This window comes from Hyperolius riggenbachi, chromosome 2 (assembly GCF_040937935.1).
Source record: "Hyperolius riggenbachi isolate aHypRig1 chromosome 2, aHypRig1.pri, whole genome shotgun sequence".
Classification (NCBI taxonomy): Eukaryota; Metazoa; Chordata; class Amphibia; order Anura; family Hyperoliidae; genus Hyperolius; species Hyperolius riggenbachi.
Genome location: NC_090647.1, coordinates 489,940,713 through 489,953,812, shown reverse-complemented (window position 1 = coordinate 489,953,812; position 13,100 = coordinate 489,940,713). Strand labels below are relative to the sequence as shown.

The 13,100-nt window shown below is 44.9% G+C and overlaps 1 protein-coding gene across 1 annotated transcript in view; it reads left to right on the top strand.

Annotated features, from left to right (window-relative positions):
* The first annotated feature begins 210 nt into the window (after positions 1 to 210).
* Positions 211 to 13,100, top strand: part of C2CD2 (C2 calcium dependent domain containing 2) — a 142,312-nt gene continuing 129,422 nt past the window's right edge. The window contains exon 1 of the mRNA XM_068270393.1: positions 211 to 325. The gene's annotated coding sequence lies outside the window, so the exon portion shown is untranslated. The remainder of the gene's footprint in view (positions 326 to 13,100) is intronic.

Genomic DNA, 13,100 nt, shown 5'->3' with positions numbered 1-13,100 from the left:
TCAGACAGGGGTCAGCAGTGACAGAGCAGTCCGCAAGCATGCAGTGTAGTGCAGAACGTACAGTGTACACCAACTCTCCAGCACTAGGCGGGTTAATCCTCCACTAGCCGGATCTGGCGCCACCGCCCACCACGTTTTCACCAATCGCGGAGCGCGTCGGCCCGGGGAGTGGTAAATTATGCAAATCGTGCGATGCGGGTCCCGCCTCCAGGTAGTCAGTCGGCTTTTCCTGCGGGCTGTAGGAGCGGTGGCGGCCGGTGTGTGCAGGGCTGCTGGCGGGGAATCGCCAGGCCTGATGGCCGGGGAGTGCTGACTCACTGCGCAGGTAAGAGCGGGGGGCATCCTAGTGCCATGCCGGGGAGGGCGGAGGGAGGGCGGAGGGGTGGCCTCCTGTCACCAGGACTTCTGTGCCCTCTAACAGCCCCCCCATCACCACCAGTGTCCACTTCGCTCACATCTGCCCAGCTAGACTCCCACATGCCATCCTCGGGGCCCATAGACCTCTGGAGAGGGTCCTGGCAGTAGTGGGGCGCCCAGTGATCGGAGCACCCCGTGCCAGTCTTGTCTGACGGGTGCCCTCTCCTCCTGCACTCCCTGCAACCCTCCCCCCCCCCTGTACAGTTCTATGGTGGGGGTAGTGACAGAAGTGAAGCCCCTAGTCCTGACCAGTCATGCCTGATGGGTGGAAAACCTGCTGGTGCCTAGTGTTGGTGGGGAAGTGATCCTGATAGAAGTGGGGCACCACAACGTTTGGGACATCTTTTAATTAGGAGTGCCCTCTCTCTTGCATCTATCTGGAGTATGTTACTGAGGCCAGAGACTGGCAGAAGTGGGGTATCCCTGTGATCAGGACAGCTAGTGCCAGACATCAGAGTGGTTCAGGTACTACTTCCAGTATGGATACCCAGATGGGAGTCCCAGAATAGTATCCAGCATAGGGGGCACAGGAGAGCCACTTGAAGTATACATTATATGTAGCTTTATTGAAGTATTTATAAAGTGCCAACATCTTCTGCAGCGCTGTACAGAGTATATTGTCTTGTCACTAACTGTCCCTTGGAGGGGCTCACAATCTAATCCCTATCCTAGTCCTGTCTATGTATGTATTGTGTAGTGCATGTAACATAATCTATGGCCAATTTAAGGGGAAGCCAATTAACTTATCTTTATGTTTTGTTGGGGTGTGGGAGGAAACCAGAGTGGCTGGAGAAACCCCATGCAGACACGGGGAGAACATATAAACTTGCAGATGGTGACCTGGCTGGTATTAGAACCGGTGGCCCAGCACTGCAAGGCGAGAGCGCTAACCACTGTGCTCACAATCTTATGGATTCTGATGAATGTTGCCTTTATACTTCCTGACAGGACTGCTTGAGTACATTGTAGTGGAGGTTCATTTTCTTGGTAGAAGTGGCATACCCCATGGATCTTAGTGCCAGTCATGTCTCAAGGTTGGCAGTCCCTCTTGCTGTGTTGCCCAGGTACATTACTACAGAGGGGATGGGAGAAATGAGGTATTCCAGTAGGAAGGGCACTCTGTGTCAGGCATGTTATGATTGTCCTATCCCTGTGTGCTGCTGTAAGGACATTACATCACAAGTATATTGCTATAGAGGTAGTGATTGTGTCAGTATTGAGGCACCCTGTGATCTTAGCACTCTGCCAAGCATGTCCCACATGAACACCCTCTCTTAATAATGTAAAAGCTCTGTGGGTATATTTAGGTGGAGGTCATTGCTCATACTACAGTGTTCTCCCCTCTTTTTTTCTAGCTGGGTGGCATGAAAAAGTGGCTGGGCGGGTCGCCACAGGGGATCATTGCAGGATCAGCACTACTCTGCTTACAGCATGGGAGGAGAGTGAGGAGGCAAGCTGATGACAGTCGGGTGCTCACCAAAATTAGCCGGGTGGAGCGCCCGGCTAAAAGAGCCTTGGGAGAACACGGTGCTGGAAGTGGGGAACATCAGTCATTAGCATTCTGTAGCCCAGGCATTTCTGATGAGTGTCTCATTCCATGGAGGTGATAGCAAGTCTGTCTCATGGTTTGCCACCCTCTCTTCCTGCTGTACAGTCTCGGTCTATTGCTATGCAGTGGTTAGGGAGCTTGCTAGAAGTGATGGCTTTACTGATGGCTAACACGGTACAATACCCTACTGCTACTACTTTTTACCAGGCGTATGTGATGGTGCCTCCCTCTACCTGCTGCTGGAAATGCCAGGGGAGAATTGCTATAGCGGTAGTGATATTGGTAGAAGGCATTCTCTCCGGTTATCACAACATGCGATAGGTGCATCCTCACTTGATTGTGGCAGAGAGTGGGCACCCCAGTAATCAGGTTGCTCTGTTTTAAGCAGGGCTGTGGAGTCAGAGCAGTTTTTGAGTGCCTCGAGTTGGAGTCTTTGATTTCATAAACTGGGGCATCAGAAGATTTTTCTACCGACTCCACAGACAATATTAGACTAAGGAGTTGCCGTCGGAGTTGGAGCAATTCGGGGTACCTGGAGTCGGTAGTTTCATAAACTGAGTTGGAGTCTGATGATTTTTGTAACAACTCCACAGCCCTGGTCTCAAGCATGAAGTGCATTTCTGCTTTGCTGCACAAACTATCGGGGCTATCTTGCTGAGGGTATTAGTGACTGAGCTATCTGCGCTACCTTGCTGAGGGTGTTAGCGACCCAAACTGTGTTCCAGGGCAGTCAGGATAGCAAAGGACTCCTCTCACCCTGGCAATCGCTACCTTAAAACCTCTCCAGTCGGGCCGCCGATACAGGTCCTTACCCAACAGGACCACTAGACGTAAAAACTTCTTCTTTCCTCAAGCTGTTCAAATCCTTAACAGTGGCCCCCTTAAACTGGTGCCCCCACCAGTGTGGTTACCCCGCACGCCAATTTACTGTATACTGTCTTGTCCCTTTTTCTACTACTGCCTTTCTTGTACTGCAAATGTATGTCTTTACCTTGTGTTTTACTGTATGTCTCTATCTTGTTTTGTACTGTCTGCCCTGCTGAGCTGTCTGTGCCAAAAATAATTCCATGTATTATCCACTGTACTTGGCGTAATAAACATGATTCTGACTAGTTCTCAGTGGGACACCCCAGTACTCAGGGCTAGGAAGGGGAAGGTTGATCTTTTGTTTGGGCATTTTGCAGTAGAAGTTTGTGGTCCTGGTGGAGGTGAGGCAGTCTAGTGCTCAGTGCCTGGTGACTGAATATTGGCACTCTTCATTGTAAACATTGCCTGGGTAATTTGCTATGGAAATTAGTGAGCCTGGCAGAAGGAAGAGATCCTAGTGCAGTCTTTCACAACTTTTTTTTTTTTTTTTTTTTTTAAATTTTATTTCAGGCCGTGACACACCGCGGTGAAACGTCAAATGTTTATGACACATAGCATTGTACTTTATAAGCAGTAACAATAACATCATAGTACCCAGCAGGGAGTGTGCAAACAATCGGGAAGAGGTTGACACATGATCTGCTACAACGCATTAATGAGCATGACACTTAAAGAGACACTGAAGCGAAAAAAAAATTATGATATGATTTGTATGTGTAGTACAGCTAAGAAATAAAACATTAAGATCAGATACATCAGTGTAATTGTTTCCAGTACAGGAAGAGTTGAGAAACTCCAGTTGTTATCTCTATGCAAACAAGCCATTAAGCTCTCCGACTAAGTTAGTCGTGGAGAGGGCTGTTATCTGACTTTTATTATCTCAACTGTAAGTGAACTGTTTACTTTTTCTCTGCCAGAGGAGAGGTCATTACTTCACAGACTGCTCTGAAAGAATCATTTTGAATGCTGAGTGTTGTGTAATCTGCACATATTATAGAATAATGCAATGTTAGAAAAAACACTATATACCTGAAAATAAAAGTATGAGAATATTTTCTTTGCTGCTAATCTTCTATAAATTATTCATAGTACACAACCAATTCATTATATCATATTTTTTTTTTCGCTACAGTGTCTCTTTAAGCTGGCAACTATTTCCCTAGTGAGCAGGAAACTCTGTCCCCTCTATACCGGGCATCTGTTGGGTGCCGCCTTTAACGCATGCTGCAGTAACTGCCTGTAATGCATTACTGTGGAGATTTGTAATTCTGGCTGAATTGCAGTCGACCTTGTGATCTGGAGGATATTTATCTCTTAATATGCAAGCCGAGGATGATGTGCCATCTGATTGATTTCTGCAGTATTTAGGCCTGCCCATAGACTTCACTTTAAGCATAGGACTGCAAAGCTAAATTATATTTACGGATTCTTTCAAGCACTGCAGGATTTTTTATTTATTTATTTTTTATGGTGAATGAGGCGGACATGTGACTGTCTTACAAATGCTGTGTCCTGTAGGTCTGCCTTTAATGTGCCCTTAAAAGAAACCTGAAGAGTGTGAGACCTATGGAGGCTGCCATATGTATTTCCTTTTAAACAATTCCGGTTGCCTGGCAGGCCTGCTCTTCTCGTTGGCTGTAGTAGTGTCTGAATCACACCAGAAACATACAGCTAATTTTGTCAAATTTGACAGAAATGTTAAACACCTGATCTGCTGCATGCTTGTTCAGGGGCTATGGTTAAAAAGTATTAGAAGCAGAGGATCAGCAGGATAGCCAGGTAACCAGTATTGCTTAAAAGGAAAAAATATGGCAGCCTCCGTATTACTTTCACTTCAGGGGTCCTTTAAAAATGGTGGTGTTGTCAGGCTGTGTACCATATCCCGGAGTAGACACCCCTCTGATCAGGGTGCGTTACAGAAGGTCCATGATCTCTTGTAACTACCTCAGAAGTGGGAGCATCCCATGGGGGAATTTCACCTTTTGGCACCCTGTGCAGCACCACATTCTCACCCCAAAACTGTTTCCAACTGCTTGGGACTTAAAAAGGAACTCTAGTGCAAATAATGTAATAAAAAAGTGCTTAATTTTTATAATAATTATGTGTAAATGATTTAGTCAGTGTTTGCCCATTGTAAAATGTTTTAAATCTCTGATTTACATTCTGACATTTATTACATGGTGACGTTTTTACTGTTGGCAGGTGATTAAGCTGCTGCATGCTTTTTTTTGGCAGTTGGAAACAATGCAGCAAGGTTCACAGACAGGAAACTGCCAAGAGTACTACTCAGCCTTTTTGTGGGAAGGGTTTCACCACATTATCGGTCATACAGCACCCCCTGATGGTCTGTTTGTGAAAAGGAATAGATTTCTCATGTAAAAGGGGGTATCAGCTACTGATTGGGATAAAGTTCAATTCTTGGTCGGAGTTTCTCTTTAAAGAGGAACTCCAGTGAAAATAATGTAATGCTTCATTTTTACAATAATTATGTATAAATGATTTAGTCAGTGTTTGGCAATTGTTAAATATTTTAAATCCCTGATTTACATTCTGACATTTATTACATGGTGACATTTTTACTGTTGGCAGGTGATGTAGCTGCTGCATGGTTTTTTGGCAGTTGGAAACAGCTGTAAACAGCTATTTCCCACAATGCAGCAAGGTTCCTAGACCAGAAACTGCCAGGAGTACGTACTCAAGAGTTTCTTGTGGGAGGGGTTTCACCATATCAGTCATACAGCGCCCCCTGATGGTCTGTGAAAAGGAATAGGTTTCTCATGTAAATGGAGGTATCAGCTACTGATTGGGATAAAGTTCAATTCTTGGTCAGTTTGTCTGCGTTAAGCATTAAGATCAAAACTGATTTGCCGCATCATTGCGGCAGAACGAGGTATTTATCCCTCCAAAATCCCGCGGCAAAATTCCACGACTTCCAGGTGGTGGATTTTGCTGCCCGGGGGAGGCAGAGTTTTGCGCTGTAGCTCTGCCTCTGCTCCAGTCAATCTCCGTCGATCTCCACCTCTCCCCGCACCTCCTCAGTGAAAGAAGACCGAGAGGGGCGGAGATTGACTGGAGCAGAGGCAGAGCTACTGCGCAAAGCTCTGCCTTTCCAGGAAGGAATGCAGAATTTTTCCCTGGGGATTTTGGGGGGATAAATACCTAGTTCTGCTGTGGGAATGCGGCAAATCAGCTTTGATCTTATTGCTTAAGATAACTGGGCATAAAAAGAGGTAATTTTTATGGCTTCAGACTCTTTAAATAACAGCTGAGTGGGATAGACAGCGGGGGCACAATGATTGGGACTAGTGCTGGATACACACGGTGCGTTCGCGCACTCGATTTTCCCGTCGATTCGTTTATTTCCAACATGTCCGATTTGGATTTAGATGGATCGTTAGGTCGATTCGGCATACTTTGCATGCGAATCGACCTAACGATCCATCGAAATCCAAATCGGACATGTTGAAAATAAACGAATCGACGGGAAAATCGAGTGCGCGAACGCACCGTGTGTATCCAGCATACGAGTTGCAGCAAATTCATTTACCTGTCCCCATCATTGGAGTTAATCGTGTGTTGCAGATCCCCTGGAGTAGCATGGGATTCCTTTGATGTTCAGGCACTTTATTGTGACTGTGTAACAACAAAATTGCTGATAGCATCAGGGCTGTGCACTCGGTACAAAAATACTCCACACTCTTCAATTTATGAAACCACCGACTCCGAATCCAGGTACCCAAAATTGCTCTGACTCCTTGACCACAATTCCTTAGTCTACCGTATATCCTCAGCTATAAGTCGAGAAATTTAGGTCAAACTAAATAAAGAAAAGTTGGGGGGTCGACTAATATTTGAGACCTACATATTTAATTTGTGGGGGAGCCGATTGATCCGTATAAATTCACAGTTCATTACATCCTGTCACCCACATTATATCACCTTCAGGGGGTGGCAGGGGGCCGCCGATGTCTTTTTCAATGTTTAAGTCTGCCCACCTCTCTCCCCCATTCTTATGTGCCCGGCTGCCCGCCTCTCCCGTTCTTATATGCAGAGTTATTGCAGCGGAAAGTGCATATCGATTTCACCGCCAGGCGCCGTGTTTATTTCTTCCGAGCGGTTCATCATTGGCGTCTCTCCGGCAGCTCTTGGTGACATCATCAGGAGCCGACGGAGGAACTGTATGTGAGGCACACAGAAGAGATAAAGCGGCGCCCGGCAGTGGAATCGATATGCGCTTTCCGCAATAACTCTGCATACGAATGTGAGAGGCGGGCACATAAGAACGGGGGAGAGAGGCGGGCACACTTAAACATTGAAAAAGACAACGGCAGCCCGCCGCCACCCCCCTGAATGTGCTGTAACGTGGGTGACAGGATGTAATTGACTGTCACATCAGTCAGGTCCCCCAATCAGTTTGCCGGTGCAAAAACACATATGAACGGGGAGAGAGACATGCATTCTTGATGGGCATCAAGAAAGACCTTGGCGACTCCCCCCTATGGTGTTGGATTCTGGGTGGCAGCATGTAAGTAATAATTTTGTTGTATTCATTAGGGGTCAACTGTACATGGGGACCTGTAGGGTTTAGTGGCTGCATTTGGGGATATGGAAGGGTGCAATACTTGTTTTTTGCAATGAAGCTATTTATCCCTCCTGGTCCCTAAGTGCAGCGAGTAACTTTCCTGGGTCGACTTATATTTGAGGCAGTAAAAAATTCCAGCTTAAGAGGGACAAATATTGGGGTCGACTTATACACGGAGTCGACTTATAGGCGAGTATATACGGTAATACTTACCAGGGCTATGGAGTTGGTACAAAAATCATCCAAATCTGATTTTAGGGACCCAAAAATTAGCCCGACTCCTCAAATCCTCAAACGATCATAACTAAAGGCAGGGTTCACACTTGTATACGCAGAAAACGTGCTTATTTGTGCATGTAGATTTTCGGACACTATGCAAGCTAGTCTGCGTTACAGCACGCATGTTCTGCTACAGTAGCTGATGGTACATAACAAGAGCATGCATGGTGTGAAAATATGCTGTGGGCGCACTTTTACTGCGCATGGTAAAATTTGCATCAGATGTAAATGAGCCTATTGGTTGCCAGTTCTAATACAAGTATGCATATGGGAAAATGGTCAAGTGTGAACCCTGCCCCAGGCTAAAATCTTTCACCTGAACAGACTGGTCACATGTTTCTCCGTGAGCGCTGTTCTCTGAAGTTTCTCTCATGTAGTAGGCTACAGCAGAGCAACTTCACAGAGCACACCAGTCCTGTCTGCCTCCCAGTTATATAATGCTTCAGTCACAGCTGGCTCAAGCACTGCCTGTTCTAAGGCTTTGGTCACAGTATAAATTGCAAGCGCTGAGCAATTTATTGAGCTTTTTATGCACGCTTTTAGCTTAGAAAAGTGCTTTTGTATGCGCTTTTTATGAGCGATTGTGATTTTCACATTCTGATGTTAGTCAGGAAGTGAACTCTTTGACCTGGAAAATAACAAGTACAATATATTCTTAAAAACGCTGGGGAAATCCCTATACAAAGTGCTTTTTCAAGCCCTTTGCGATTTCCCTATACCTTCAACTGAGCAAAAATGCTCAGAAAATGGTATATGTATCGCGTTTTGCGATTTTACTAAAATCGAAACGATCACATGTGAACACTCATTAGGAATCATTGCACAAGCGCTTTAAGGCCTGGTGCACACCGAGTAGTTTTTGTAGCGTTTTTCCAAACCGCTTTCGCCTGTAAAAACGCTTGGCTAATGTATTTCAATGGGATGGTGCACACCAGCGGTTTGAGGTTTTTAGCAAACCGCAAACGTGGGTCCTGCAGCACTTTTGCCGTGATGCAGAAGATTTTCTGCCTCAATGTAAAGTATAGGAAAAGCTCAAACCGCTCTGGAAAACGCTAGAACAGAGCAGTTTTCCAGGCGTTTTTGTTACAGAAGCTGTTCAGTAACAGCTTTACTGTAACAATATTTGTAATCTGCTACACAAACGCTAGGCAGGTTTAGAAAACTTCTCTAAACATGCCTAGAATCGCTCTGAAATCTGCTCCAAAAACCTCTAGCGTTTTGAGGATCTGCTAGCGGTTTTGGTGTGCTCTGGGCCTAAGGGCCCTTTTCCACTAGCATTCGTGCTAAACGCTAGTGATTGCGATTCAGCAAAAGTCCAAATTTTACTGGCGATTTTCCCGACGTTTGTGAACGCGATTTTTCTATGCACTGCATAGCAAAATCGCTGCAAAAATCGTTCCTTGACGCGATCGCGATTTAGTAAAGTTAATCGCGGTAGTGGAAATTACCTACCGCGATTCCTATGTTAAAAAGCAAACTGTAGCGATTTTTAAAATTTCTAGCGGTTTGCGGTTTTGTGATTAAGCAATCGCAAACGCTCTAGTGGAAAAGGGTGATTTCAAAAATCATCAGCGCTTGAGAGAGCATGTCAGTGTGGCTGAAGATTGGTACTGGAGACGGTGGTGATCGGGGTGGAACTTGTGTGGCAGTTGCTTTAGAAATCAGACAAATGTAAAGGTGCCCATGCATTACTGAATTTGCGGCATCGATATACGGCCGTTTTGATCATAATGATGGAATCTGATCTGACAGAGATTGATGCGCTATGTGGTCGACCGTTCGATCTTATTGATTCATCTGACTGGAATTCGATGGAGATGATCGATCAGGCGGCCATGTTGTGACTTTCGATCTGACGTGCTGGAACGATCTCATTCGAAAGAGCTTGTTTCGGGTGCATGTCAGTGAAAGGTGTTCCATAGTCCAACGGTCGTCAGGCCCCGTGGCCAGTCTCTCCCATGTAGTATGTTCCTGCCCCAATCCCATACCGGGCCCGTGATGAGTGTGGAAGTAGCTCACATACCCATTGCGCACCTCCTCCAGCATCTTCTCTCCATTGCGGGGGGTGCCTGTACCCTGTAACCCTGTCTCATGTACTGATATTGCTATTGATATGTTTCACATAGTACAGGCACTTCTGGAGAACATACTACAAGGTTCGTGGTTGATAGGTGAGATACTTCCACACCCACTATGGGCCGAAGGAGGAGACACATTACATATGGGGGGGGGGGGGGGGGATCCAGGAGGCAGTGGTGTTAGGACGGTTTCCAATAGATTTCATGCTGATATCATTCGGAAATCTGCTTTCAGTGTGTGGGTAGGTTATAGATCCCTCTATGAGATTCGATCTGTGATGGATCTATAAGATTGTGGATCTGGTGATCATCAACTAGTGTATGTCCTCCTTAAAGTGAACCTGAACATCTGCAGAGGACAGAAGGAAAACATAGAGAAATGCACCTTGTATGTGTTTAGAGAGTTTAACCTGTCTTATCCTCCCTTATCTATGTCTAATTGCAAGTTGTAATTTGATCTCTCCCTTGTGCACCTGACTGCCATGGCAGATAAGGCCGATAAGCTCATTTGGAAGCACAGGGTGTTAACAATATGTCTGCTTCCATGAAAGTAGTAACGATGCAGATTTATTGAAGGATTTGTATCTGCTGTAACAGATAAATGTTTTTCTTTAAGGCCTCTTTCACAGAGGGACGTTGCGTTTGATGCGACGTTAAAGTCGCACAATGTGCCCCTAATGCAGCGCATGTAGGTTATGAAATTGGACGTTATTTTGCCCTGTGTTGTCTTAGTGCGCCGTTTTCATTGCATACTGATGGAACGAAAATGGCGCATACGTTACATTAATAATTAAAAAAAAATTACTGAGCATGTGCAACACACACAAAACGCAGCAAATTTATTGCTAAACACACAGCATGCAGCACTAAATATTGCTACACGTTACATACAATGCAAGGTGTGCACTGTGAATGTCGCACAGACTTTGTATTGCTGTGCGTTAGTCTGCGTTATTTTTTATAACGTGCGACTTTAGCGTCCCACTGTAAAAGAGACCTAAAAGTTATTATGCTGTTGTGTATCTTTTAGAGCAGAGAGGAAGTTTTGAGTTCATGTACGCTTTAAGTGAAAGGAGAAGAGCGTGAAGGAAATTGTTAATCAGGAGGTTCCTCACAAAAATTAATGAATGTGTGTGTTCAACACTCTACTAATGGCCTATGGAAAGGGTACAGTATACCAGACTTCTGACTTTTTTTTCTGTTTGTATCCTTACTGCTTATACTAAGCATTAACTGAAGTAAAGCTTGCTTTTTAGTGGTTAAGGTGGTGTTCTCCCAGTTGTTGGTAGGTCCATGATTTGTGCCACGGTTCCCTAACTCAGCACGTCACAAAGAGAAACCTTACACAGTAGTGTTTACATAGGTAAACCTTGGTGCACACAAGTTATACCCCATGTATAGGGTGTAACTCATACAGGCTGTTGGAAACCTCCTCCTAAAAGGTACATAGAAAGCAAGGAAAACATAACTTTTTGCTGAGTCAGGGAGAGGTATTGCTATGTTGTGCTTTTTTTTTTGTTTTTGTTTTTTTTGTTTCATTTCCTGTCTTGGTGAAGAACAAAACATGCATTAGATCATTAGGTACCACGATGTTAGTAACTAAGAGGTATTCTTCGAAATAGGAACAGGAAGCAGTAAGAGGAAGATGAGCCAGGCCACTGAATGTCATTCAAGTCAGACTGAAATGAAGCACGCTGTACAGAGCAATTTAGAAACATCCTTTTGGGATGTTATCTTTCCTCATGCTCTTGAAAAAACATTGTACCTGAGCATAGAGCTGCAATCTGTTACTAGCCTATGAGCTGTTTTATGAGCAAATAAGAGTGGAATTTCTCCCTGTTTGTGGATTTGGCAGAACACAGAAGGCAGTACCATCTAGACAGAAGTTTGATTTATTTAATTTTTTTAATACAGTAAATAAAAATGTATACAACATTTTGTTTAGTAGAGTTACTCTGTTTGTGAAGACTGAATCCAATTATAAAGTTAGAGAGGTCTACTTCTTCAGTTTTCTCCCCAGAATTTTTTTCCAGCCGGGTGGCATGAAAAAGTAGCCGGGTGGGGCGTGATAACAGAATGCAGGGCCGGCGTTTCTCTGCATACAGCAGAGGAGAAGATGAGCCGATGACAGCCGGGTGGTCACCAAAACTAGCCGGGTGGAGGACCCAGCTAAAAGAGCCTGGGGAGAACACTGCTCTTTATCATCAGGTCAATGATGGTGGCCGTTATTGGTACACTTTTTAGTGAACTGTCATATTTTTGATAAGATTATTCAGATTGTATTATATGAAAACAAAGAGGCTGGTGCGCCCAATCAATCCTGAACAAGCACGTTATCGATCATTAACTTAAAGAGAACCGATGGGTAAAAAAAATTCATACTTACCTAGGGCTTCCTCCAGCCCCATGACCACAATTTCCTCCCTCGCCATCCTCCCATTTGCCTCCATTTGCCTGTAACTGAACGCGGACTATTAGTGCTGATAGCAGGAGAATGGAGGCACCCAAGAGGACGGCAAGGGAGGCCAATGGTGGTGATGGGGCTGGAGGAAGCCCCGGGTAAGTATCAATTCTTTTACTCCCCTAGTCTCAGGTTGGCTGGTTAGAAATGGTTAGCTGGTTTGAAGTGGTCAATCTGCATTGCTGAAGGTTTAGACATCATTTAGGCAACTGATTTAGACATGATCGTAAGTTGGATTCTTTAATGCTGTGGATCGATTAGATACATCTGAATCTTGATTAATTTTGATCCCAATGATCCTATCGAAAATAAGATCGATTGCCGTCGTTTTCCTTCCATCCATCCTGATACATCTGGCATGGCGTAGGGAGTGGTCAGGGCACCTTTGTATGCAAGAGATGCAGTTGTGGGAAAAGCAGAAGGCTGATGGCGGGACATGAAAAGAACTGCATATTCCAGGTCAAGAGCCCCATTAACTTTTTCTGTTGTGCTCTTGGGGGGCAAAATCAGGGCACTTGGCTGCATAAGTGCACTTATCCTGTACATAAATCTCAAAGCCCTGCATTTCAATTGAGCCAAATGAAGCCATACAGATTGAAGTTGCTGGAGGGCTGCTTTTTCCGATGGTACTAAAACGTGCAGCGTTCTTAGTTGTGCTCCTAGCTGACCTCTCCTGTGGAAATGAATGTCTGGCTAAGTGGTTAGAGTGGTTTTCTACAGAAAAGGACATCTGTTTTAGGTCCACTCTCATTATTAACCGGATATCAGATGGTTCTCCAAGTTAAGAAGTAATGAGGGAGATTTCAGAGAATTGGGGATCCTGAAAACTTGGGTTTATTAAACTTTGTATGTTTAGAAGCAACCTTC